A 24,381-nucleotide genomic window follows, 5' to 3' on the forward strand; every position below is an offset into this window, starting at 1 on the left:
ATATTTTACTTTCTCATCCGTCTAATAAACAGATTGATGAGATAGGATTGTGGTAAGCCTTAAATGAAATTTTGCAAATCACAATGTCTGGTATATAATAAATGCTTAATGAATGTTAACTATTAATACTACTACACTTGTTATTACATATGGTCGCTTTGTTCAGCTTTTTTTTCTTTAAACATTTTGGATTGGTTTTCATGTCACTATAGTATAGAGGTTTTTTTTTTTTCCTGACACATCTTATTCAGATAGCAACCTGATCGCATGTAGTCCAAAAACACTCAAATAATAAGTCAAATATAATCAAATGTTAAAGATTGGTCTTCAAACATAGCCAAAGATGCCACGCTTGCCTATGATCTCTCTGCTATAAAACAACATCCACATCTCAGTGGCCACCAAACCATTCAGCACGGCTTCCTTAACTATGAGATGTTTAAAGCTACCAGTTTGAGCACTATCCACTATTGTTTTCAGCCTCTGAAAAGCTCTAGGGATCTCAGCAGAGGTTGGAGGAAAAGCTCAACCTTGGCTTAGTACCAAAATGTGGCCATTCAAGGCTTTGAATAAGTCATGGCAGCATTCACCAATGCTGGGGCCTTCTCTGCCAGGTTACGGACAAATTAAGCCACGGTGCTAGGATGGTAAGTCCCTTTCCCTGAATGGCTGACTGCATGTCACCCCACAAAAGGACTTGTGGCAGGATGAGCTTTCTTATTTTAGTGGCCAGAATTTTATTGGATTTACCATAATTTACTTAACCTAAACACTCTTCATTGGCATGTATGTTTTCAATTTTCTTTTTTTTTTTTGCTATGTATGTTAATATAATACAATATCATAACAAACATTCTAGTACATATATCTTTGAGCATTTGTACAAGTATAAATTACTAGAAGCAGATTCAGGTCAAAAGCCATGCACATTTAAAAAGTAATAAATATTGCCAAATAACCCTCCAATTTAGCAGTTTACACTAGTATCAAGGGTGTAATAAAGAGATAATTAGGCTCCTGAATAGAATTCCTCACACAGGGCAGAGAAGGCCACTCCAGGCAGTGGGAATCACACAGCCCAAGTTACTGAACTGCTTTGGGAAAATCACAGTTTACATTTAGCCATATTCCCCTCTACAAATCAGATAACTGAATGTGGGCCAGGGACTTAATGAAGTCATAGGATCTGTAGCTTTAGATTTATAAAAGATCACACTGTAATAAGGCTTTGTGATCTGCTTTTATTTTTTACACTTTCAAACAAGTTGTAAGCATATTTTTTTTTTTTTTTTGAGACAGAGTCCCGCTTTTGTTGCCCGGACTAGAGTGAGTGCCGTGGCATCAGCCTGGCTCACAGCAACCTCAAACTCCTGGGCTCAAGCAATTCTTCTGCCTCAGCCTCCCGAGTAGCTGGGACTACAGGCATGCGCCACCATGCCGGCTAATTTTTTCTATATATTTTTTAGTTGTCCGATTTATTTCTTTCTATTTTTAGTAGAGACGGGGTCTCACTCTTGCTCAGGCTGGTCTCGAACTCCTGAGCTCAAACAGGAGCCTCGGCCTCCCAGAGTAAGCATATTTTTTACATCAATAGACTTCTACGTTGTTGTTAATGGCTGCAGAATACTTTATTACATGAGTCTACAATAATTTATGTAATCTGTTCCTTATTATTGAACATTTAGGATATATGACAGAAACAATACAAAGAATATCCTAGTAGCTAAATCTTTGCTTGCCTCCTTAATCATTTTCCTAGGATAAATTCCCAGAAGTAGAATCACTAGGTCAACAGATATACACATTTTTAGAGCTTTGGTTTGTATTACAAATTGCCCTTGAGAAAGATTACTCCAATTTATATTCCCAGCAGCGGAGTGTGAGGAAGCACCCTTTGAAAACACAGTGTGCTATTGCTTTAAAAATGGTCCTCCTGTTAACAGAGTTTGTTAAGACCTCTGGTTGTAGGTTTCGTTTTTAAATAAAATATTTCCACTGTATTTTTTATGATTATGATAATAACATATATGGATTATAAAAAGTCAAACGTTAAGAAATATGTAATGTAGAAAGTAAATGTTCCCAAATACCCCATTATTCAGAGATAACAGTATTTATCTATAAACATTGATTATCAGGTATATTGGGTTTTAGCTTTTTCCTATAAATTTACTAACGTATACTCTATGTATATTATTTTGATTAAGTTTTTAATTTTTGTTTTTGTTGTTTTTATTTTTTATTATTATTTTTAAATTTCGTTGTTTGTTTGTTTTGAGACAGGGTCTTGCTCTGTTCCCCAGGCTAGAGTGCAGGGGCATAATCACAGCTCACTGCAGCCTCCAGCTTCTGGGCTCAAGTGATTCTCCTACCTCAGCCTCTGAATAGCTGGGACTACAGATGCACACCACCATGTCCGGCTAATTTTTCTTATTTTTTGTAGAGACAGGTCTTGCTAAGTTGCCCAGGCTGGTCTTGAACTCCTGGCCTCAAGAGATGCTCCCACCTCAGCCTCGCAAAATACTAGGATTACAGGCATCAGCCACTGTGCCCAGCCTATGCATATTATTTTATAAAACTATACATTAATACTTTGCAATTTTTTTCAATTAACTATACATCTTAGGCCAGGCATAGTGGCTCATAGCACCCTGGGAGGCTGACGTGGGAGGATCACTTAACGTCAGGAATTCGAGACTAGCCTGAACAAGAGCAAGACCCCATCTTTACAAAAAATAGAAAAATTAGCCTAGCTGGGCATGGTGGCATGCACCTGTAGTCCCAGCTACTCAGGAGGCTGAGGCAGGAGGATCACTTGAGCCCAGGAGTTTGAGGTTGCCGTGAGCTAGGAGGACGCCACTGCAGTCTACTCAGGGTGACAGAGTGAGACTCTAAAAAAAAAAAAAAAACTTGGATATCTTCCTCTACCAGTATTATTAGATTTATCTCATTTTTTTTCTTTTTCTTCTTCCTTCTTTCCCTTTGCCCTCTGCCCCCTTCCTCCCTTCCCCCTTTCCTTCCACTGAATCAGTGATATGCTGGAACCTGCTTGTACAGGCTTGAGAGAGCCAAATATGCACATCTCTTTTCAACTTCAAGTTCAGTAACTTCGCCTTTGTAGCTCAAAATGGGCCATGATGAGAGAACGTACCCCATAAAAATTGGCAAATGTTACAAATCAAGGTTTTGTTTGTTTTTGGAGAGTCAGCTTACCAGCACCCCACTACTATTCTATTGAATGGAAGTAACATGATTTATTTATCCAATCCCCTATATTGGAAAATTGAGTTGTGTCTGATTTTTTAATTATTATTACAAACCGTATTTCAGTGAACATCTTTGTGCATATATTTTTTTCATACTTCTGTGAGTGTTTTTATAGAATGCATTCCTAGAAGTAGAATTGCTAGGTTAAAGAGAAAGAATATTAAAAAATTCAGTAGATATTATTAAAAAGTCTTCTAATAAGGTTTTGCCAATGTAAATTTCTGCCTATAGTGTATGAGAGTACATATTTCCCCTTAGTGTGGGTTTGAAATTAAGCTATACTCAATTGGAAACATATGCCAAATTCCATTTCTTTCAAAAGTGATAGGACTTTCAACAAATGAGTATGATATATTTACTATCTTTTGATCACACATTCAAAAGCAATCATTATGACTACTAAAAGAAAAGTGCATGATAAAAGACCCAGAGTGTTAGAGTAGGAGACTAGGAGACAGGGCTGAGACCAGATGCAGGGACTCGAAGATTGGGTGCAGGTGTTAAAGTAAACAACCCTCAAGCAGAAACTAACTAGAGGGGCTGATAACTGCAGGCAAGAACTGGCTTCAAGTGACTTGTCAGCTATCTCTGCTACCTTACATGAACTTTGGCTAATTACAATGTCATTTACATTGCAGTTTTAAAACTTCTCCACCCTTGAAATCACCATGACGGTTCTGAGACAACCGTATAAAGCATGAAAATGGGAGAGAACCCATTTCTAGGAATTACTACCCAAATTCTTAGTAAAAGCCAACCCCTTAGCCTTGAATATTCCTCCTCTCAATTAGTAAGACTTCAAAAGACCAAAAACCACTTCCTCCTAGTGCAGCTGCTCTTTTTGAACCTGCCCACTCTCTCTTGAGAGTGTACTTTTGCTTTCAATTAAAAAAGAGCTGTCGTTGCTTGGCTTACGTGATGTGTCTGATATTCTTTTCTCCCAGTGATCACCAAGACCTGAAAAAACCTCCATCTGAGGCCGCTAACAATAGGGAAAATTGTGTCTTGACTTGCTGTTTGTCAGAGACAGATGTTTCCATAAGTAAGTCCACTTTGGTTTCTGATCAAAGTAAATAGGTCTTATGTACTTTTACTTTTATTATTGACCAATAAGCAATCAATAAATATTTGTTGAATGAATAAATGAAGGTTTAATGCTTTGGAGAATAACTTTGCGCGGAACTCTTTTACAACATTTGTACAATATTTTCTCAGAAGGGACTCCTAGAGGTGAGATTACTGTGCCTTAAAGTACAAAATATTTTGGGCTCTTGATATATATTGCCAAATTTCCTTCCAAAGAAGTTATATCACTTTATACTTTCCTTGAGATTATTTGTCTGCCTTTGCTATCTTTTAAAAGCAAATTAATATGATAGTTGAAAATGTCATCTTAATTTTATTTACAGGTATTACTAATGAGGTTGAACATTTTTAGTGCTTTTATTGCCAATTTGCTTTTCCTTTTTTCTGAATTAACAATTTATGTTCTTAGCTCAGTTACATTAGTATTTTTCATATTGATTGTGTTAACTATGTACACATTAAGGATATTACCCTTTTGATATATTTGTGACAGATATTTTCCCCAAAATTCATTTTGTTCATTCTTTATCTTTTTATGTTTCTTTTTGGAATATTACCATGCATTTTCAGCATGTGCATTTGTTTTCCTGGTTGTCTTTTAGGCAATACTGTGGGTTTGGTTTCCCTAGCCCCTATTTCTCTCCTGCTCCACTTACCATGGTTGTTGGTAAAACTTAATTTACAAAAAAAGCCAGGCAGCTGGCCCATATGCCATAGTTTGTTGATTTGATCTTTGAAAATATATTAACATTGATCTTGATTACTAAAATTTTTGGTGCCCCCTTAGGTTTTGTGCCCACGATGAATGCTTCATTCACCTTACTCTGGTCCCTGTCCTGTCTGAGCCCCAGAATGCTTTGTCCCCATGTCTAGGCAAGTTGTGAGGCCGCTGCTATGTTCAGTTCAGATCAGTTTTTCAGAGTATCCTGAAAAACATAGTTTATCAAATTGTGTCCAGCTTCAACTATGGCACAGATTTATGTGATTTTGGTAATTGCTTAATATTCTCCTGTTCTACTCTTTTGAAATGGTTTGTCATCAAGCTTATCAGTGAAATGGTAATAATATATAAAAGTATTTTTTGGCATAATGTATGTATGTTAAAATATGAAGCATTGTATGGTAAAAAGAAGGATGATTATAAATTTTATTCCTTTATTATCACTTTCAGGGAGCAGACATTGATACTAATCATGATTATGTCCTCCAAAATAATAAACACTGCCTTGTATTTCTACATATAATTTGCACTTATCAGATATGACAGCAGCAATTCTTTGAAAAGGAAACAAAACCAGAGAATTCTAATAAGTTCTCACTGGATACTGTTTAGATATCATAGCCTAAATTACTACTTATATTTAAGAGATGGTTTCCCTGATTATTTATTTATTTATTTTATTTTTTATTTACTTAGTTTTTAGAGAGGAGGGTCTCACTATATGGCTCAGGTTGGTCTTGAACGCCTGGCCTCAAGTGATCCTCCTGCCTCAGCCTCCCAAGTTGCTGACACTTGATTAAAGGTGCAAGCCACTGCACTTGGCTTTGTTTGCCCTGATTAAAACACAAGAGAACAATTGTCCTTCAGTCAAAACTTAGACTTGCACTGCCTTACGGTGAAACACTGTGTTAGTTTTCTATTGCTGCTATAACAAATTGCCATAAACTTAGCAACTTAAAATAACACAAATTTATTATCTTATGGTTTGGAGTCAGAAATCTAAAATGCTCTCACTGGGCTAAGATTAAAGTGTCAGTAGTGGGCTGCATTCTTTTCTGGAAATGGTGAATCCATTTCCTTGCCTTCTCCAGCTTCCAGAGGCTGTCTGCATTCCTTGGCTCATGGTCTCTTCCTCTGATGATTGTATCATTGACCTCTGCTTCTGTTGTCGTATGTCCTCTGACTCTGACTCTCCTGCTTCCCTCTTTCACTTGTAAGGACCCTTGTAATTACATTGGGCCCACATGGATGATCCAGGTTAAGCTCCCTATCTCAAGACCTTTAATTTAATCCCATCTGCAAACTCTCTTTTGTCACATAAGGTAACATATTCATGGATTTCAGAAATTAGGACGTGGACATCTTTGATAGTCATTATTCTGACTGTCATAGACACTATTCCAAAAATTTCTGATGATGAAACCAAAGTTGGCATTATATCTCAGCAAAGTGATGCAGAAAGAATCATTTCACCATCCTTTAAATAGACCTTGGCCAAATGCTAACAACATTTGAAACAAACCTTTTGGCTGCTTGTTCCCTTAGTATTTGAGAAGTTTTTAAATCTAAAGTGTTCTGAATACCTTCTAAGATTTCACTATATATATATATATATATATATGCGCCATATATAACAATATTTATATATATGTATGTATAATCTCACCTATCCAGAACATGGCAATAGTGCTAAAGCTTAGAAGTGCATATACACACACACGCACACACACCTAAGCTGTCCTGAGTAGCCAAAATAGCTGATAAAAAGGTATTAAAACTCTTGTGTTTCACTCATAGGAAAACCTTAGACTCACAGTCAATCCTACCACTTGACATATAGTTCTAATAGTTCACTCTTGACATACAGTTCTAATAAGCTTGGTTATCTTGTTTCTAATCCTTGGCTGACTTGGAATAAAATATTAGAAAGACAAGAAGGAAAGCTCTAGACAGGCAAATTGACAGAACTAAGAAGACTCGAGGAAACAGATCTCAGTCAATAACGTGCCTCATTTATGTGATATAGTCAAATGAAATAAAATTATACTAAATCTGTGCATACAAATCAAAAAAGGAGGATGGGTAAGAAGAGGTGCTTAAAGTAGAATCTATAATTCTTTCTTTTTTTTTTTTTGAGACAGAATCTTGCTCTGTTGCCCGGGCTAGAGTGCCGTGGCATCAGCCTAGCTCACAGCAACCTCAAACTCCTGGGCTCAAGCTATCCTCCTGCCTCAGCCTCCCGAGTAGCTGGGACTACAGGCGTCCGCCACCACTCTTGGCTAATTTTTTCTATTTTTTTTAGTTTCGTGGCTAATTTCTTTCTATTTTTAGTAGAGATGGGGGGGGTCTCACTCTTGCTCAGGCTGGTCTCGAACTCCTGAGCTCAAGCGATCCTCCTATCTTGGCCTCCCAGAGTGCTAGGATTACAGGCGTGAGCCACCATGCCTGGCCAGAATCTGTAATTCTTTTTTTTTTTTGAGACAGAGTCTCGCTTTGTTGCCCAGGCTAGAGTGAGTGCCGTGGCGTCAGCCTAGCTCACAGCAACCTCAAACTCCTGGGCTCAAGCGATCCTTCTGCCTCAGCCTCCCGAGTAGCTGGGACTACAGTCACTCCCCACCACACCTGGCTAATTTTTCTATTTTTAGTAGAGATGGGGTCTTGCTCTTGCTCAGACTGGTCTCGAACTCCTGACCTTGAGCGATCCACCCGCCTCGGCCTCCCAGAGTGCTAGGATTACAGGCGTGAGCCACCGCGCCCGGCCTGAATCTGTAATTCTTAAACCTTTGGCCAATCACTTCCTCTCTGGGCTTTCACTTTTTCATACAAAAAATTGAGACACTTGGATTATTTGATGTCTAGGCTCCTGTGTACTCTAGAATTCTGTGATTTCAGGTGACAATAAATAGCTTGCCGGCAAGGAGTCAATCAAAAGTTCTGTGTATCGTGGGACATACTAGTCTTTTATATTATATTTGCTGACACTATGACTACTGCTATGAATCTAATGCTTTACCAACACTTAAATACCTCAAGTGTCTGGGACAATTAAGAGTGAGGCAGACAGAGCAATGCACTTTAATAGTGTCAGAGGCATCACTTTTTCATAATCAGAGCAATAACTGATATTTATGATGATTTAATCTAACTAGCAATGAATAAACAACTTCTATGTGCCAGATACTGTGTTAGATGCTAAGTCTTCATGAGAAATTAATTTCTTTTTGGCCAGGAGAGATGGCTCAGGCCCGTAATCCTAGCACTCTGGGAGGCTGAGGCAGGAGGATCGCTTGAGCCCAGGAGTTTGAGGTTGCTGTGAGCTAGGCTGATGCCATGGCACTCTAGCCCAGGCAACAGAGTGAGACTCTGTCTCAAAAAAAAAAAAATTATTTTCATATGTTTCAGGAGACAGGTGAAGAGCAGTTTGGCAATAACTACATTTAAACCTTCTAAATATGTAAATGTTTTGATCCAGAAATTCTTCTTCCCAGAAGTTGTCCAACAGAACCTTTTCATACATGTGCCCAGAGATGCTCACTTCTGCATTGTTTGTAATAGTAAAACATTTGAAATGACTGAAATGTCCATCAATAGAATGAGACCTATATATACCAACATGAAAAGGTGCCCAAGATATAGTGCTAGATGCTAAAAGAACGTTATAAGGCCATGTTTTTTTTGCTTATATATAGATATAAAGATAAGTATAGATATATAGATATAAAGATAATATGTAAGGGATAGGATTATGGAGGTTTTTCTATGTTTTTTTAATCATGTTCACTTAAAATAATAAACACACAGTACACAGGGAAAACATCAAAGTTAATAACAAAAAGAATAATAAAAAATGAAAGGCAAGGAATTAAATAATAAGTTTTAGAAATATTTCCATGGGGAAGTATTGAAATTTTATTAAAAACATGTTTTCCAAGAATTTGGAATGGGTAAGTTGTCTCGCCTGCAGTTTTCTGACTGAGTGAGTAGATGACGTGAACTTTCACATGGTTACTCCTGTCTTTATCCTGGCTGGTTTCGAGCTTTCGATAAAGCTTCTCACCTGACACAGGGTAACAGTGAGTGCATGTGTGCCGATTAGTTTACCACGGGTCTCTCAGAGGAAATCATGTGCATCTGTCTGTTTACTTTTCCGTGGAACCTAGAAGGTCACCTCTAAAAATAATCTTGCTCAGTGTCAGAGTTTCTGTGACACAGAGGTACATACCTCACATTCTCTATGCTGTTGGTGCCCTGAGCCAGGCATATCCAGTTGCCCAAATGACTCAGATCAGAGAAGGAGGGGAAAGCAGCTGCCAGCTAAACTGTCCAGCCACTGATTTCGTTTAATAATGGATACAGAGGAAGCCCTTTAAAAAATGGAACACATCGTTCTCATGCCTGCCATTCTAGACTAGTGATGTTGAACTTTCAAATACTTTTATTGGCTGTTTGTATTTCTTCTTTTGTGAATTTCCGAAGGAAATGTTAAGAGAATTTCTGAACCAGAGCCCATGCTTTGGTCATTTGACTTTGCAGTGGACACATTTGGGCCGCCCAACCAGTCTCCACGTCCTTTGAAAGGGCCCTGAAGCTCTTGTTGAACAATGGGCCCGAGAAACTACACTTGTACTTAAGAAATATGCTCCTCTTACCCTTGACCTCTGTCCCCACTATTCCCTGATTGGACCTTTCATAATGCCGGGCTGGGACCACGTGGTGGAAGGCCGTGAAAGCCAGCCTGCAAAGTTGGAGCAAGGGAGTAGGGTGATGAGAACTCTGCTTCAAGAAGATTAACCTGGCATCAGGGTAAGATAGACTTGAGTGGGAAAAGTGAGGAGAGAGAAAGATCAGCTAGAAGTTTATTGTCCAAGTCAGAAATGATGAAAGCCTGAACTAAAGCCATGAGCAAGAGAGAAAAGAATAGAAAGATGGAAATTGAAGAAGTGAATCTATGAAATTTTTTTTTTTAGATAACCTTTGACAGATTCTATTGCCCGGGCTAGAGTATAGCAGCATCATCATAGCTCACTGCAACTTTAAACTCTTGGGCCCAAGGGATCCTCCTGCCTCAGCCTCCTGAGAAGCTGGGACTATAGGCACATGCTACCATGCCTGGCTAATTCTTCTATTTTTTGTGGAGACAGTGTCTCACTCTTGCTCAGACTGATCTCGAACTCCTGGCCTTAAGTGATCCTCCCACCTTGGCTTCCCAAAGTGCTTAGATTAGAGGCTTGAGCTACAGCGCCTGGCCTCAGAATTTTATAACTGATTGTATCCAGGGTGCAAAGGTGTTTCATAGGTCTCAGAAGATTCCAGGACTAATGCTAGGAAATTGGTGGTGTCATTATGGAGAAGTGTCCCACACTGGACTCTAAACTCATCCTCCTCTGGCTCTTCAGGGACCTCACACCAACAACTGTTTGGTCATCTATCTTCAATTGTTCACTTCCATTGATTCTTTTCCATTTAGGCCTATTCAAGAATCTTTCACATTCTAAAAACAAAATAAAACAAAACTAAAATAAAACTTCCCCCTTGAGAGGTGATGAGAAGAGTAGACTACTAAGGTCCTTATCTTAAAAGTAGGTAGTCAAGAGATGCTATCTATGATTAATGGAATGAAAAATGGAGCCTAAGTAGGTTGTGAAGGTGGTCAGTGGAGAAGCTGAGGATGGTGATACAACCACTTTGGAGGAGACAGAGTAAAAAAGGGGTATAAGTAAACTAAATTCTTGTCCATGCAAGGTGGCTTACACCTGTAATCCCAACACTTTGCGGGGTGGATGGAGGCAGGAGGATCCCTTGGGCCTAGGAGTTCAAGACCAGCCTGGTCAACATAGCAAGACCCTGTCTCTACCAAAAAAAAAAAAAAAAATTAAAAAGTGAACTAAATTCTTATTCAGCATATCAGGAAACTAATAGATAAAGTCTAAGGCTGATAAATCAAGAGAGTTATATTAGGAGGTTAATGAGTAGTGTGGAGGTTACCACAACACAGAAGCAGTTCAAAGTGGTTGCCTCTTGGCTGGGAAAGGGTGATCCAGACGATTGTTGCTTTTTTGAACCATTTGCATGTATATCTTTGATGAGTTTTCTTTGATGGGTAGTAATAGCTACCACTTATTGAATTAGTGTTATATACCATGCATTGTGCTAATTACTTTATATTCATCATCTGATTCATAGTGAACTTATTGCAAGCAGACATCTTTAACCAGTGGTATACCCTACCACCCACATTTGCATACCACCCAATCTCTCCTCAACCCGCCACGGACTGGCTTTTGCCAGCCACACTCCACTTAGACTTTTCCAACAAGAGCACTAATAACCTCCCTGTTGTTGAGACTGGTAACACTTGCAGTGTCTTTATGTCCTCTCCTCTCCTCCCTTTGCTTCCAGGAGACAACACTTTTTTGGTTTTTCTCCTACCTCTCTGGCTTCTTGTTCTCAGTTCTCCTTTAAAGTCTTTCTTCTTGTACTCACCTCCCAATGCTGGTGTTCCTCAGAGCTCCTTCAGCCTGCTTCACCTCTCGCTTTCTGTCCCTTTGGATTATTTATGTACTCCCTCTGCCTCTATCCCAAATAGTTCTTTCTCCTGAGCTGTCTGCCTGACATCCTGATCTGGGTAGCCCACTGGCACCTCAACTCAACACATCCCCCGTGAAATGCATTCTCCTCCCCCACACTTGCCCATCTACTCCACCACCAAGTCCTGTGCGGTCTACGTCCTGGATAGCTCTCTACTCCTCTTCATCGAGAGGGCCTCTACCTTAATCTGCACCATCACCATCTCTCATCTGGACTCAGGCAGTGGCCTGCTAATTGTCTCCCCACCCCACCCGAGCCCCTCCTGGGTCCATTCTCTGCACTGCAGCCACAGTGATTCTTTCTCACATGCTACTCTGAACCTGCCCTGCCTCTGCTTGGAAACTTTGAATGCTTTCCTGCACCTCAACCTGGATTCTAGCTGGTCTCTGCTTACCTCTTTCTCCAGCTCCCGCTCTGGCTCCTGCCACACTGAACTGCTTGCAGTGTCCCAACTCTCTCTCCCCTATTTTCAGGCATTTGCATTCACTGCTGTCACCTCCCTCTGCGTGAGGTCACCTTCCCTACTCTATTCTCTACCCATATAATTCCTACTAGTCCTTGATTCAGCATAGATGTCTTCTTTTTGGTGGAGCTTTTCCTGACCCCAAGACCCTATCACGGCCCTTTCCCTACTACTGTATTTACGTATATCTTTTCTGTCTCTCCCTGAACTGCAAACCTTGAGAGGGCAGGTAGTATGTAATCCATCCCTGCAGAGAGCTGCCATCTGTTCAGTGATTCGTGGGAGGCAGACCTATGGATTGAAAAGAGCATGGATTCGGGTTTCGTTCTCTTCCGAGCCTTGTTTTTCCTAGCTATAAAATGGAGATCGAAATTCCTTCCTCCCAGAGTCATCATGAAGGTTAAATGAGGTCCCTGGCACAGGAGGAGCACACGAGAGCTTGTAGTTGCTGTGTGTTCCCTTCACCCCCCCACAGCAAGGGGGAACCTGTGGGGTTTGAGGGGAACAAGGATGAATTCAGAGGTGGGCTGTGCAGGAGGCACAGGTTTGGGAGTCGTGAGTTTAGGGCCACCAAGGTGAGGCCTAGGGGTAAATGAAATCGCCCAAGTGAGATTGTGGCTTGGAGAAGGCTCAGGCCTAGGGAGCAGTAAAGGGAAGATCCGCCTGTGAAAAAGCAGGGCGGGGCAGGAATGGTCTGCGGGATGTTACAGGCCCGCCAGGCGAGCAGGGGGAGAAGGACCAGCGTCACATGCTGTGGGGGTGAGGAGAAAGTGTCGTGGGTTCAGACTTAATGAGGTCATTGATGTCCTTGGAAAGAGTGTTGATGGCTGTTTTGTGTGGTTAATCATTTGTTCTAGGTCAGAGAAGAAGGGGGGGGTGCTGTGTGGGACTTGGAGTTCCAGAGCAAAAGCAGTCTGAATTGATAAGCAGGGAGGGAAGAGCTGAAGTTAGCAGCAGCGAGAATGCGCCCTAAACTGACCAAGCCCCGGGGAGCGCAGCGCCTTCCCCAGTTCCCATCCCTGACTCCTGAGCCTGCCTCCGAACACGGAGGAAAAGCCGGCAGCGGGGGCAGACACGTCCTGGGGAAGCACATACAAAAGCAAATACAGAAGGGTTTGGGTTTTTGTCCGATAATAACTACCATTCATTATTTTCTGTGTGCAAGGCATTGTGAAAATAAATGCCTTGTGCACATTACCTCGTGTACTCCTCATGCTACCCTTACAATGTTATCATTCATTTATTAATGAAAAAAGTAAGGCTGAGAGAAGTTAATTAACCTGTTGGAAGTCAAATTACTGGTAAGTGATGAGCTGAGATTAAAACTGGGATCTCTGAGACTCCAGAGATTGCGGAGTGCTTGCTCTTAACTGCCCTGCCAGGCGTGGGGTGAGGACCCCGGTCGGAGGGGAGGGGGCAGACCTCTTCAGCAGTCTTAGTCCGGGAGTCTAGGGAGAGGCATCCAAAGACCTCTGGGAAGTTGGGGAACTTGTTTTGTGTACATAGCTCACTTCTAACTCTGCGGGGCCAAGGCTGGAACCATCTAGAACGGCATACTCCCAGAGCACTTTCTGCACTGATGGAATGTTCTCTGTCAGTGCTGTCCAACACAAGTACCACCCATGGCCACTGAGCACTTGAAATGTGGCTACTGTGACCAAGGAACTGAATTTTTAATTTCATTAATTTTAATTAGCTTAAATTTAAAAATGGATACTTGATTGTTATTAGAAATTTTTAATTATATTTTGAACAACTTTTTCAATTTCCAATTTCATGAAATCTAGATATAGCTCAAGTATTTCTGATGAGAATTTAGTATCTGAATTGAGATTTGCTGTAAGTGTAAAATACACTAACATTCAAAGACATTTGAAAAAAAGTAGGCCGGCACAGAGGCTCACGCCTATAATCTTAGCACTCTTAGCAGTCTGAGGCGGGAGGACTGCTTGAGGTCAGGAGTTTGAGACCAGCCTGAGCAAGAGCAAGACCCTGTCTCTACTAAAAATAGAAAAAAAATTAGCCAGGTGTAGTGGTGTATGCCTGTATTCCCGACTGCTCTGGAGGCCGAGGCAGGAGGATTGCTTGAGCTCAGAAATTTGAGGTTGCTGTGAGCTAGGCTGACGCTACAGCATTCGCCCAGGCAACAGAATGAGACTCTGTCTCAAAAGAAAAACCAAAAAACAAAAAAACCCAAAAAAGCCAAAAAAACAAAAAACAAAGATGTGAAAAACAGAATGTAAAATTGCCCTTTAATAATTTTTAATTGCCCACCAGTTGAAATGATAATATTTTTGATATATTGGATTAAATAAATATATTAAAGTTAATTTCACCTGTTTTTAGAAAAAAAGTTTTTAATGTGGCTACTGGAAAAATTTTCATGAAATATATGGCTCACATTATATTTCTGTTGGACAGCATTGATCTAGAGGGAGAGTCCTGGTGCTCACAAAAGTTCCATTTAGTGGTGGGGTTGGAAGGCCTTTCCCCACCTTCTACTACTTCAGGCCTCTTCATTCTTCTTTATTCTCCATCCTTCTTACTCTTCTCACCCTTGAGGTGAGAAGAGTGATACCTAATCATACCTCTCCAGAGTATTTAATTTTCTTTTTTTATAGACAGAGTCTTACTCTGCCGCCCAGGCTGGAGTGCAGTGGCTGGATCATAGCGTACTGTAACCTCGAACTCCTGGCCTCAATCGATCCTCCCACCTCAGCCTCCTGAATATCTGGGACTACAGGCGTGCGCCACCACACCTGGCTAATTTAAAAACAATTTTTTTTTTTGTAGAGATGGAGTCTCACTATGCTGCCCAGGCTGGTCTGGAACAAGTGATCCTCCCACCTCAGCCTTCCAGAGTGTTGGGGTTACAGGTGTGAGCCACCGCGCCAGGCCAGAGTGCTTTATTTTCAAAGAGAGCAGCAAAGGTCATGTGGATGCTTCCCACAAACCAGTGGATCACTAACTTTGGATTTCAGGCCTCTGTGAAGGTGGGATCTGGCTTTCAAGGAGTCTCTATCAGTGGGTCCCTGTGGCATCCTTACTTCTTGGATTTCCAGGATGGCCCCAGTTTATACGTTCTGACCATGGAAGTACTCATACTTGTCGAAATACCGGTTTAAGATTCTTAAGTGTGTATGTGTAGGAAATTATCAGTTCTGCTTATGTGTAATGCTGCTCTCCTTATTCCTTAAAATGGCCTTTTCCGAGGAGCTGGAGGACACCTGTGGCTGCAAACCTGTCTTGCTCATGCCATGAAGCAGAGACGTCATCACTGGGTAAGAGACTAGAACACTAAGGATTGCACATCTCCAAAGTCTCTGCTCTCTGGAGCCCCAAATATAAGGTCGTGTGGTAAAACACCTTATTTATTCTTGATTCTGAAATAAAGTAGCCTTGGTCTCATTATATGTAAATTGGGGAAAATAATAGCAGAGGGTGGACCCATCGTTGCTGGGAGGAATAAAAGAATTAATATATGTAAAGTGCTTAGCCCACAATAAACCATCAGCCCACTCTATATTAACTATTAATATAAAATAGGTGCAGGATATTTCTTTTTTTTTATTGTAATAACAGACATCAGGCAAGAAGGATATTTCTAAATGTGTGTCAGAATTCGTTTGGTCACGTATGCTAGATTGCTGATTCCAATTAGAATGTTTATTGGAAGCAGACCAGACTGTCCTGCCCAATAGAAGGAAAGGTTGGAACAGTCAAACCCCAGGAGAGCTGGTGCAGCTGGACCTCAAAACCCAAACATGGCAGGCACTCCCTGTCTCCCGTCTCTGTGCTTCGGTGTGTGTTGATTTCATTCTTGCTCACTGCAGACGGGTTTCCTCGCATGGCCAGAAACCAACAGCTCCTGAGTCTATCTCTTGCAACTTCCTCCACTGGGAGGGACTCTCTTCTCAGTTACACTTTAAAAAAAAATCCAGGGGAAGGAATATGAGTGGCCTAACTTGAGCATCCATCCTTTTCTTTTTATCTTATTTATTTTATTTTATTGTTTAATTTAAATTAAATTTTATTTTTTTAGAGACAGGGTCTCACTCCGTTGCCTAGGCTGGAGTGCAGTGGCATCATCATAGCTCACTGTAGCCTTGAACTCCTGGGCTCAGGTGATCCTCCCGAGTAGCTGGAGGTGGCATGTATAGGCACATGCCACCTCCCCAGCCATCCTTCTACTAATTCACTTTTGGCCATGGGACCCAGGACACATAAGATCATGACTGATCCTGTTGGAACCCTATGGTTGGGTTTAGGGGGTTTGGGTAGCAAGTTCCCAAACATAAGGGAGGGTGCTGGCAACCCTTGCCCTACTCAAGTCATTGGCTGGGGACTGCTGGGAAAAATCACAGCCTCAGCTCAAATATTGCAGCAGATCTCAAAGGTGCTGCAACTGGAGACTCTCAGCTAATTGCTCTCCTTGCAGCTGATAATTAAGTTCTTTCTTGAAGGGAAATTTGAACAGTGCACCTATCAGTGGCTGCCGCAATCCACGCTTTGCTTCTCAGATCTACCTCTCTGCACAGGTTCAGGGAGCAGCTCCCCCATGTTCCTCCATTCTGAGGGACGTGAGCTTTTGGTGCCCACATCCTTCTTGGGCTGGGATTGCTGCTCTTGTCCATTCCCAGTCACAGTTCAACAACAGAGTGCCAAGAGCACCCAAGTGGGGCACTTGAGCTCCACCAGGCTCAGTGTCTGGTGAGGGCCTGTTTCCTCATAAAGGGTGCCTTCTAGTTGTGTCTTCACAAGGCAGAAAAGAGAAACAACCTCCCTCAAGCCTCTTTTATAAGGGCACTAATCCCACTCATGAGGGCTCTGCCCTATGACCTAATCACCTCCCCCAGCCCCATCTCCTAATACTATCACCTTAGGGGTTAGGATTTCAACATATGAATTTTGGAGAAACACAAACATTCAGACCACAACATCTGGGTCGCCTGGTCAGATGCTATGCTGTGTGAGATTCCAGGCCTGCGGATCCAACTCTCTGTAAGTCCCTGTGTAGTGGTGATGACTGTGGCTCTGAGTGTCTGTTTGTCTGGGAATGAAACTCTGCCTCCTCCAGGACAGAAGCGGCCCAATGGTCAACTTATTATTAGTGGCTGTCCTCAAAGAATAGAGCTATATCAGGGGCTGAGTGTTGATCTCTGTTGCTGACAGGTTGGATATTTGAAGGCAGCAACAGCAGGTCAGGTTTAATAAGTGGGAGTCCATGCTTTTGGGTCCCTATGTAGCCTCTGTCTCTACTAGTGTGGCCACTCCATTCGTGTGCCCATTGAGCCAGTTCCAGTGACAAAGTTGGCACCCCCACATCAAGCTGCCCCATCTGTAAACTAAGCGTGGGCTTTTTCTTCCTTTTTCAGCTGGTCATGTTGATGTTCCCTAGAGCCTAGTATGAGCTAGGGAGGATCATTAGTGCCCTTGTCAGGTCCGGCATGTCACCAGTCAAATTATGCTGGGATTTAACCTGAATTATTGACCTGGCAGCCAGGAGAGGAGGTGGGCACAGCTCCTGAGGGGGGCACCTATTGCCTGGAGCAGAGAGGCCTCTGCAGTGTCTTCCTGTACAGGCAGGGGTGGGCCACCTATGCAGATTCTGGGGATACGAGGGAGTCTGCAGTGATGTCATCTTTGAAGGTATCCAACCAGATTTTCCCATCCCACATTTCAGGGCCCCAGGTTTTCTCAGCCAGGGCATAACAGACCTGCCTTGACTGAGCATTCAACCATTTGGGGGGCTCTTTAGCCCTAACTGTCAGAAGTTTGTCCCTCAGTTGTGCTAGCTCTTGCACTCTATGAGCCACCAAGGAGGCCCTCTGGTTCTCACACTTAGCCATAACTGCTTGTTAAGTGCCCTCTGTTTTCAGTTGTTCCTCTGTAGGATGTCAATGCCACTTTTCAACAATCAGCTAATTCCATTGTCTTCATATGTGCTGTCTCCCCATCCCCTGGGCCCCATGCTTTCCAAAGGCTTGAATCGTCTCTCAAGCCAGTGCATTCTCCACTACGATGTCACTGTCAAGTCACAACTGGTGATATTTTTAGCAACTGGGTTAGCCCTTGTGACTGGGACTGTCCCTGCCCGCATACCACCTGGGTGGGGGTTTTCCTTGCCAGCCGGGAGGCATGTGGCTCAGTCCCCAAACTGGGCTTGTCGTTTCAGACCACTTTCAGTACTGACTGTAATGACTGCTTCCTTTGGAAAGCAGACATCAAAGCAAGGTTAGAAGTGCAAGAGATTTGTTGTAGGTTATACCTGTTTAAGGACAAAAGGGAAAAGGAGCAGGAGTAGTCAGGGAAAGTCTTTAGGCCGTGGTGAAATGAGAGGGAAGGAAGGGGGATACGGTAGGAGGAGCCTCAGACTGAGATGTAGCTCTGACAAAATCCTCGAGGGGCCCATGTTGGGCAGAAATGTGCAGGCCCTGCCCTAGTACCTATGCTGTGCTCAGTCACCAGCTGGGAGTGTCCGAAGAAGAAAATGGCAATGGTGTGTAGTGACTGGGAGGAGGCAGGAAAGGGCTTCTGGGGATTGGTAGTGTTCTCTTTCCTAATCTGGGTTTTGTGTGGGTTCATTTTATAAATTTTTATCAAGCTTATTTTTGATTTGTGAACTTTTATGTATATATGCTATTATTTCAATTTTTAAAAACTCACAGGTCTCTGCCTTTGGCCCCTACATAGTCTTTGTAAAGAACCTTAATTAGGATTTTGAAACTCAAACCCTAGGTGGACATAGTTTCATACTCGAAGAGCAATTTGATAACATACCCAGGAAGTCTTAGAAACAAAAACCAATTTCTAGGAAGTTATTATATGGAAAAGATCACACACAATTTACAAAGCCTTAAGTACAAAGATGTTCATCATTACACTTTGTATAGTAGTGAACATTTGAAAACAACTTAAGTTTCCATTAATATAGAACTTGCGGAGTAAATTATGGTATGTCATACAATGAAACAGTTTAAAAATAATGATGAAAATCTATATTTAATGGCATGGGAGTACCTTCATGAGATAGCATTAATAAATAAAAAGAAAGTGGCATGAAAACATGTTTAATATTACCCATTTTACAAAAAATGTAATAAAAGCATGTTTTTAGAGTTAGAGAAAAGATTGAGTATTTTATATAAAATATGAATAGTGGATAGTATGTAGAACATGATTATTGTTTTCTTTATCTTTTTAATATTGTTTCTAATTTTTTTTTTTTTAAGAGACAGTGTCTCACTCTGTTGCCCAGGCTGGAGTGCAGTGGTGTGATCATAGCTCACTGTAACCTTGAACTCTTGTGCTCAAGTGATGCTCCTACCTCAGTCTCTTGAGTAGCTGGGACTACAAGCATGTGCCACAATGCCCAGCTCATTTTTAAATTTTTTGTACAGGCAGGGTCTCTTTATGTTGCCCAGGCTGGTTTCAAACTCCTGGCCTCAAGCAGTCCTTCAACCTTGGCCTCTCAAACTAAATTTTTTGTGATGAAAACTTAATGCAGATGTTCTTCGACTTAAAATGGGGTTATGTCCCAAGAAACTCATGTTGAAAATAAGTCAAAAACGCATTTAAGACATCTAACTTTCTGAACATCATAGCTTAGCCTTGTGCTCAGAACACTTAGAGTTGGGCAAAATCATCTGCAACACAGTACACCGCAGCGTGTTGGTCGTTTGCCCTCGTGATCGGTTGGCTGACTGGGGGCTGTGACTCACTGCCATGCCCAGCACCATGAGAGACTACTGTAAGGCACATTGCTAGCCTGGGGAAAGATCAAAGTTCAAAATTCAAAGTGTGATTTCTACTCAATGCAGATTTTTTTCACGCCCTTGAAGCAAAAAATCATAAGTAGAACCATCATAAGTCAGAGACTGTTTCTTCTAGTTAGCACCTTTCCCCCAAAACTATTTTAAAATAAATAAATAGGTCTGTTTTTAAATAAGTAACTAGTCTATCACTCAAGATTTACGTTGAACATCTATAAAAAGCAGAACTTTATGCCAGATCTTCATTGGGATTTTTAAAAAGGAGCTTAAGAGACTGTCCTTTACTTTGGAGAGTTTATCCTCTTCTTAGAGACATAAGACTTAGACACACAGAATTACATAATTAGACAATTAGTCGGTTTGTAATATACAGTCAGGTTATGAGATCTTTGAGGGTAAGGAATCAAGGCTTATTCATCGATATGCATCCAGATCCTTTCACATTACCTAGAATATGATATGAGTTCTATATGTATTAGTCGGTCGAAGAAGGAATGAATTAATGAATAATAAATTGATAAAAAAATGAACGCTGGATGATTTCGGACCAGGGAGTAGCATGGGATGGCTACAGAATTGGCAGTGTCATTCATAATCATGTTTCAGCTACCATCTATAAGGTGATGACTCCTGAATCCTTATCTCTTCCATGAGTTTCAGGCAAACATTTAAGCAGCGAACTTGATGTTGACACCTAGATGTTCCAAAGGCACCTGCAACGGAACATGATCAAATTTGAACTCATTTTTTCCACTAACCTGGTTCCTCCTTCTCCTTTCGCTAATACCACCCATGCTAGAATATTAGAAGTCATCCTAGACTTTTTCCTCAGTCTTCACATTCAACTTATTACTACATCTTGTTATTTCTATTTCTTTAATAGCTTTGGAATTTTATTTTTCCTCCCTTTTGGTCTCCTTCCCTCCGGCCACACTTCCTTACCATCTATTTTCCTTATCATTGTCAAACTAATTTTCTCAAAATGAAAATTTAATCATTCTTCTCTATTCTTTAGATTGTCTAATGGCTCCTCACTGCTGTGAGATAAAACCCATACTTCTTGGTTAGCCTGGCTTACAGCGTCTTCCATGATCTGGTCCTGTCTGCCTTGCTTACCTCCTCCCTACAATGCTAGAAGCTCCTGGTGATGGGGACTGTATTATCTTCATCTTTGAAGTTCCAGTGCCTAACACAATTTTGGGAAACCAATAAAGGTTTTCTGAATGAATGAACGAGGTGATGAGACCTGAAATAGGCTTTGAAGATTGAGCTGGAAGGATAAAATACAGACAGAAGATCTATTCTGGGTCCTTCAAACAATTATTGGACAATTGTGTTAAGCTTATTGAAGAAAGAGATTCCTTGTCATTGATATTTGTATCTCCATGGCCTAACAAGTAGGTATTCAGTAAATTTTGGATTAATTAATGTGCAAGTCAACAAATGGTATTGTATTGTATTTGGCCAAGCAAACATTTCTTTTGGAAAATGTAATGCTCAGTTAATTACAGAGTAATTTATTTAGAGAAGAGATGAAAACTCCATTCTCCGTGAAGGGGTCACTATGCTGGCCAGATACCTGAGCAAACAGACCAAGCCTCGAGGCAATTTAATCAAGCACATTTCTCATTGCCCAGAATGTGGACCTGCTGTTGGAGAGGACATCTGTCTTCCTGAGGTCAGTGGCTCCAGCACTAGATTTATTAACTGTAACAAGATCTGGCTACAGATGCTGCCAAAACAGGGATATCCCAGCGTGCTGTTACTGGATGCTAATTTTGGATAAATACCTCCTTGAGGCTTTAAGTCTTTCAAAATGAATATTGCATGCTCTCATAAATCATAAATAGTATTGGAGTTTCCATTTCAGTGAATAGTTAAACTCATTTTTTTTATAGTTGGGATATGTAATGGACGTGCTGGCATTTTTATGCTTATATTGAGGGTTCAGAATTCAATATTTTACAAGGTCCTAGGAGCTTGTTTGCAAAGTAATGTGTTAGGAAAAGTGACCCTGATGCAATATGATCGCTCCCTTCGCAGAACTTGCAAGTACATTTAGTTAGTTAAAGCTTCTGCCAGTATGTTTCTAGCCCAGAGGATAAAAAGGATGTCTCCAGTTGCCAGTTGCTCTTACCTGTTGCTTCTCCTGATGCCTCATTTGAAGAATTTCCATTTTGCTGCAGGTTCATGTCTCTGAGTTACCTTACCCCTGGACTTCTCCCCAACTGTTAGAGTCTCTCCAGGAAACTCAGTGGTCCATATCTGTGTCTTTCATTCAAAACACAAAAGGAAAAGCTGGTTAAAATATCGATAGTCAAGACTTTGTAAAGCATTTTTTTGATAGGAAGCATATTAATCGGCTTTATTGTTAAATGAGGAGGCTACTTAATAATACTCTTCCATCATTAAACTGAAATGCGGCTAAATGGTTTCTACTATCATGCCAACATGAAGTGATTTTTCTTGCTTTCGGTTTAACCAGGCAGAAACTTCAGGAAACAAAGCTTAATTTTTAAAATGAGATGGTTTCTTTTTGACCCTCCCGGGCAAAGAATGGAAAGATGAAAAGGAAGGAGGCCAATTTATTCATCCTGGTGTCCAAGAGGCTTGAGTTTTAGGGAAAGATTTCCCCAGAGATGATAGGGTGTCAATTAAATTTCTCTAAAACATTTATAAGGCAATTTGATCTTTAATGCTTCTGCAATCTTAGTGTAGTGGCTTTTTATAGCCCTGAGCTGTGTGTTTGAATGCACATCCCAACGTCAAAGTGGTTTTCTACACATCACCCCTTCCTGCTGTTTGCAAAATGATTTCTTTCTTAATTATTTGTAGACTTAACGATTTCACTGGAGAACAATGTAAAATGCCCCCATCTAGTTGTGAGCAAAGCTGTCCCCTGGTGCCTTCAAAGTTAGTCAGGAGCAGATGCAGCCTAGTTGGACTTTGGTACCTTGGCACATTGATGAGGGGCAGGATAGCGCGGTGGTTAAGAGCCTCAGCTCTGGAATCTGATAAGCTGGGTTTTGACTCCAGGCTCCACTGCTCACTGACAGTGAGACTTGTACAAGTTACTTAGACTCTTATCTGTGGGAAGGGAACAATAATAGCACCTACTCAGTGAGTGCAACACAGTGCCTAGCTTGGCAAATCTTATTAGCTAAAAAGAAAACAAGCGTCGGCAGCAGGAGAACTTTATGCCTACAGCATTTTATAGTGGACCTTGAGGATACAACAGTGTATAAGATACTTGTTCCACCCTTCCTGGGCTGGTTAGGTGAAAGGATATAGCCACACATGTTTAGGTAGACATACATATAATAAGTTGAGGTGGCACATGTATAAGTGGATGAGGCGTCAAGGAAGGTTTGTCAAGGAGAAAAGAAAAGAGGTTGGCCTGGAGGAGCCAGATAAGCTGACGACAAGGCAGAGGGCATTCTCAGGGCTGTCACAGTTGCATAAATGATTCTTCTTGTCAACTTCATTGAACATCTCAGGTACCTCAATGGCTAAGAATTCATGGGACAGGGAGGTGGGGGTGAACATAAAAAGCTATCGACTGGGCCAGGCATGGTGGCTAATGCCTGTAATCCTAGCACTCTGGGAGGCCGAGGCAGGAGGATCACTTGAGCTCAGGAGTTTGAGACCAGCCTGAGCAAGAGTGAGACCCCATCTCTACTAAAAATAGAAAAAATTAGTCGGGTGTGGGGGTGCGTGCCTGTAGTCCCAGCTACTCGGGGGACTGAGGCAGGACGATTGCTTGAGCCCAGGAGTTGGAGGTTGCAGTGAGCTATGATGATGACACTGCATTCTTCCGGGGCAACAGAGGGAGTCACTGTCTCAAATTAAAAAAAAAAAAGGCCATTGACTGATTTTTCCCATTACTGAATATTTTCAGTTTGATCATTTGAAAATGAAAATTTATTGCTAGTTTAAAAATACTTGTTTTCCTTAATTAAATACTTTGTCAAATGCAGAGCAGAAATACTCTGCCACAACAAAGTAAAAAACTACTTATGTACCTGTATGTGCCTAGTTTTCTTTGGGGATAACAGAAACAGAAATGATCCTTGGCCTTAAGATTCCATGAAAACTCTGAACCATCCAAGTTTATATATAGTTTAATAAATCATCTTTAAGGAAAAGTAAGTGATCTAATTTAGGATAGGAGAAATATGATAGTGATTTCAACTAGGGTGGTGGCAATGAAAAGAGGGAGAAGAGGCTGGCTGTGGTGGCTCACGCCTGTAATCCTAGCACTCTGGGAGGCCGAGGCAGGAAGATCGCTCAAGGTCAGGAGTTCGAGACCAGCCTGAGTAAGAGTGAGACCCTTACTAATAATAGAAAGAAATTAGCTGGACAACTAAAAATATATAGAAAAAATTAGCCGGGCATGGCGGTACATGCCTGTAGTCTCAGCTACTCGGGAGGCTGAGGCAGCAGGATTGCTTGAGCCCAGGAGTGTGACGTTGCTGTGAGCTAGC

General features: G+C 41.4%; 1 pseudogene; it reads right to left on the reverse strand.

Moving 5' to 3' along the window:
- Positions 1-327: 327 nt before the first annotated feature.
- The window catches only part of LOC105806112, a 79,889-nt pseudogene continuing 55,835 nt past the window's right edge, over positions 328-24,381 (reverse strand).

Source organism: Propithecus coquereli, unplaced genomic scaffold (genome assembly GCF_000956105.1).
Source record: "Propithecus coquereli isolate 6110/MARCELLA unplaced genomic scaffold, Pcoq_1.0 Scaffold138, whole genome shotgun sequence".
Taxonomy (NCBI): domain Eukaryota; kingdom Metazoa; phylum Chordata; class Mammalia; order Primates; family Indriidae; genus Propithecus; species Propithecus coquereli.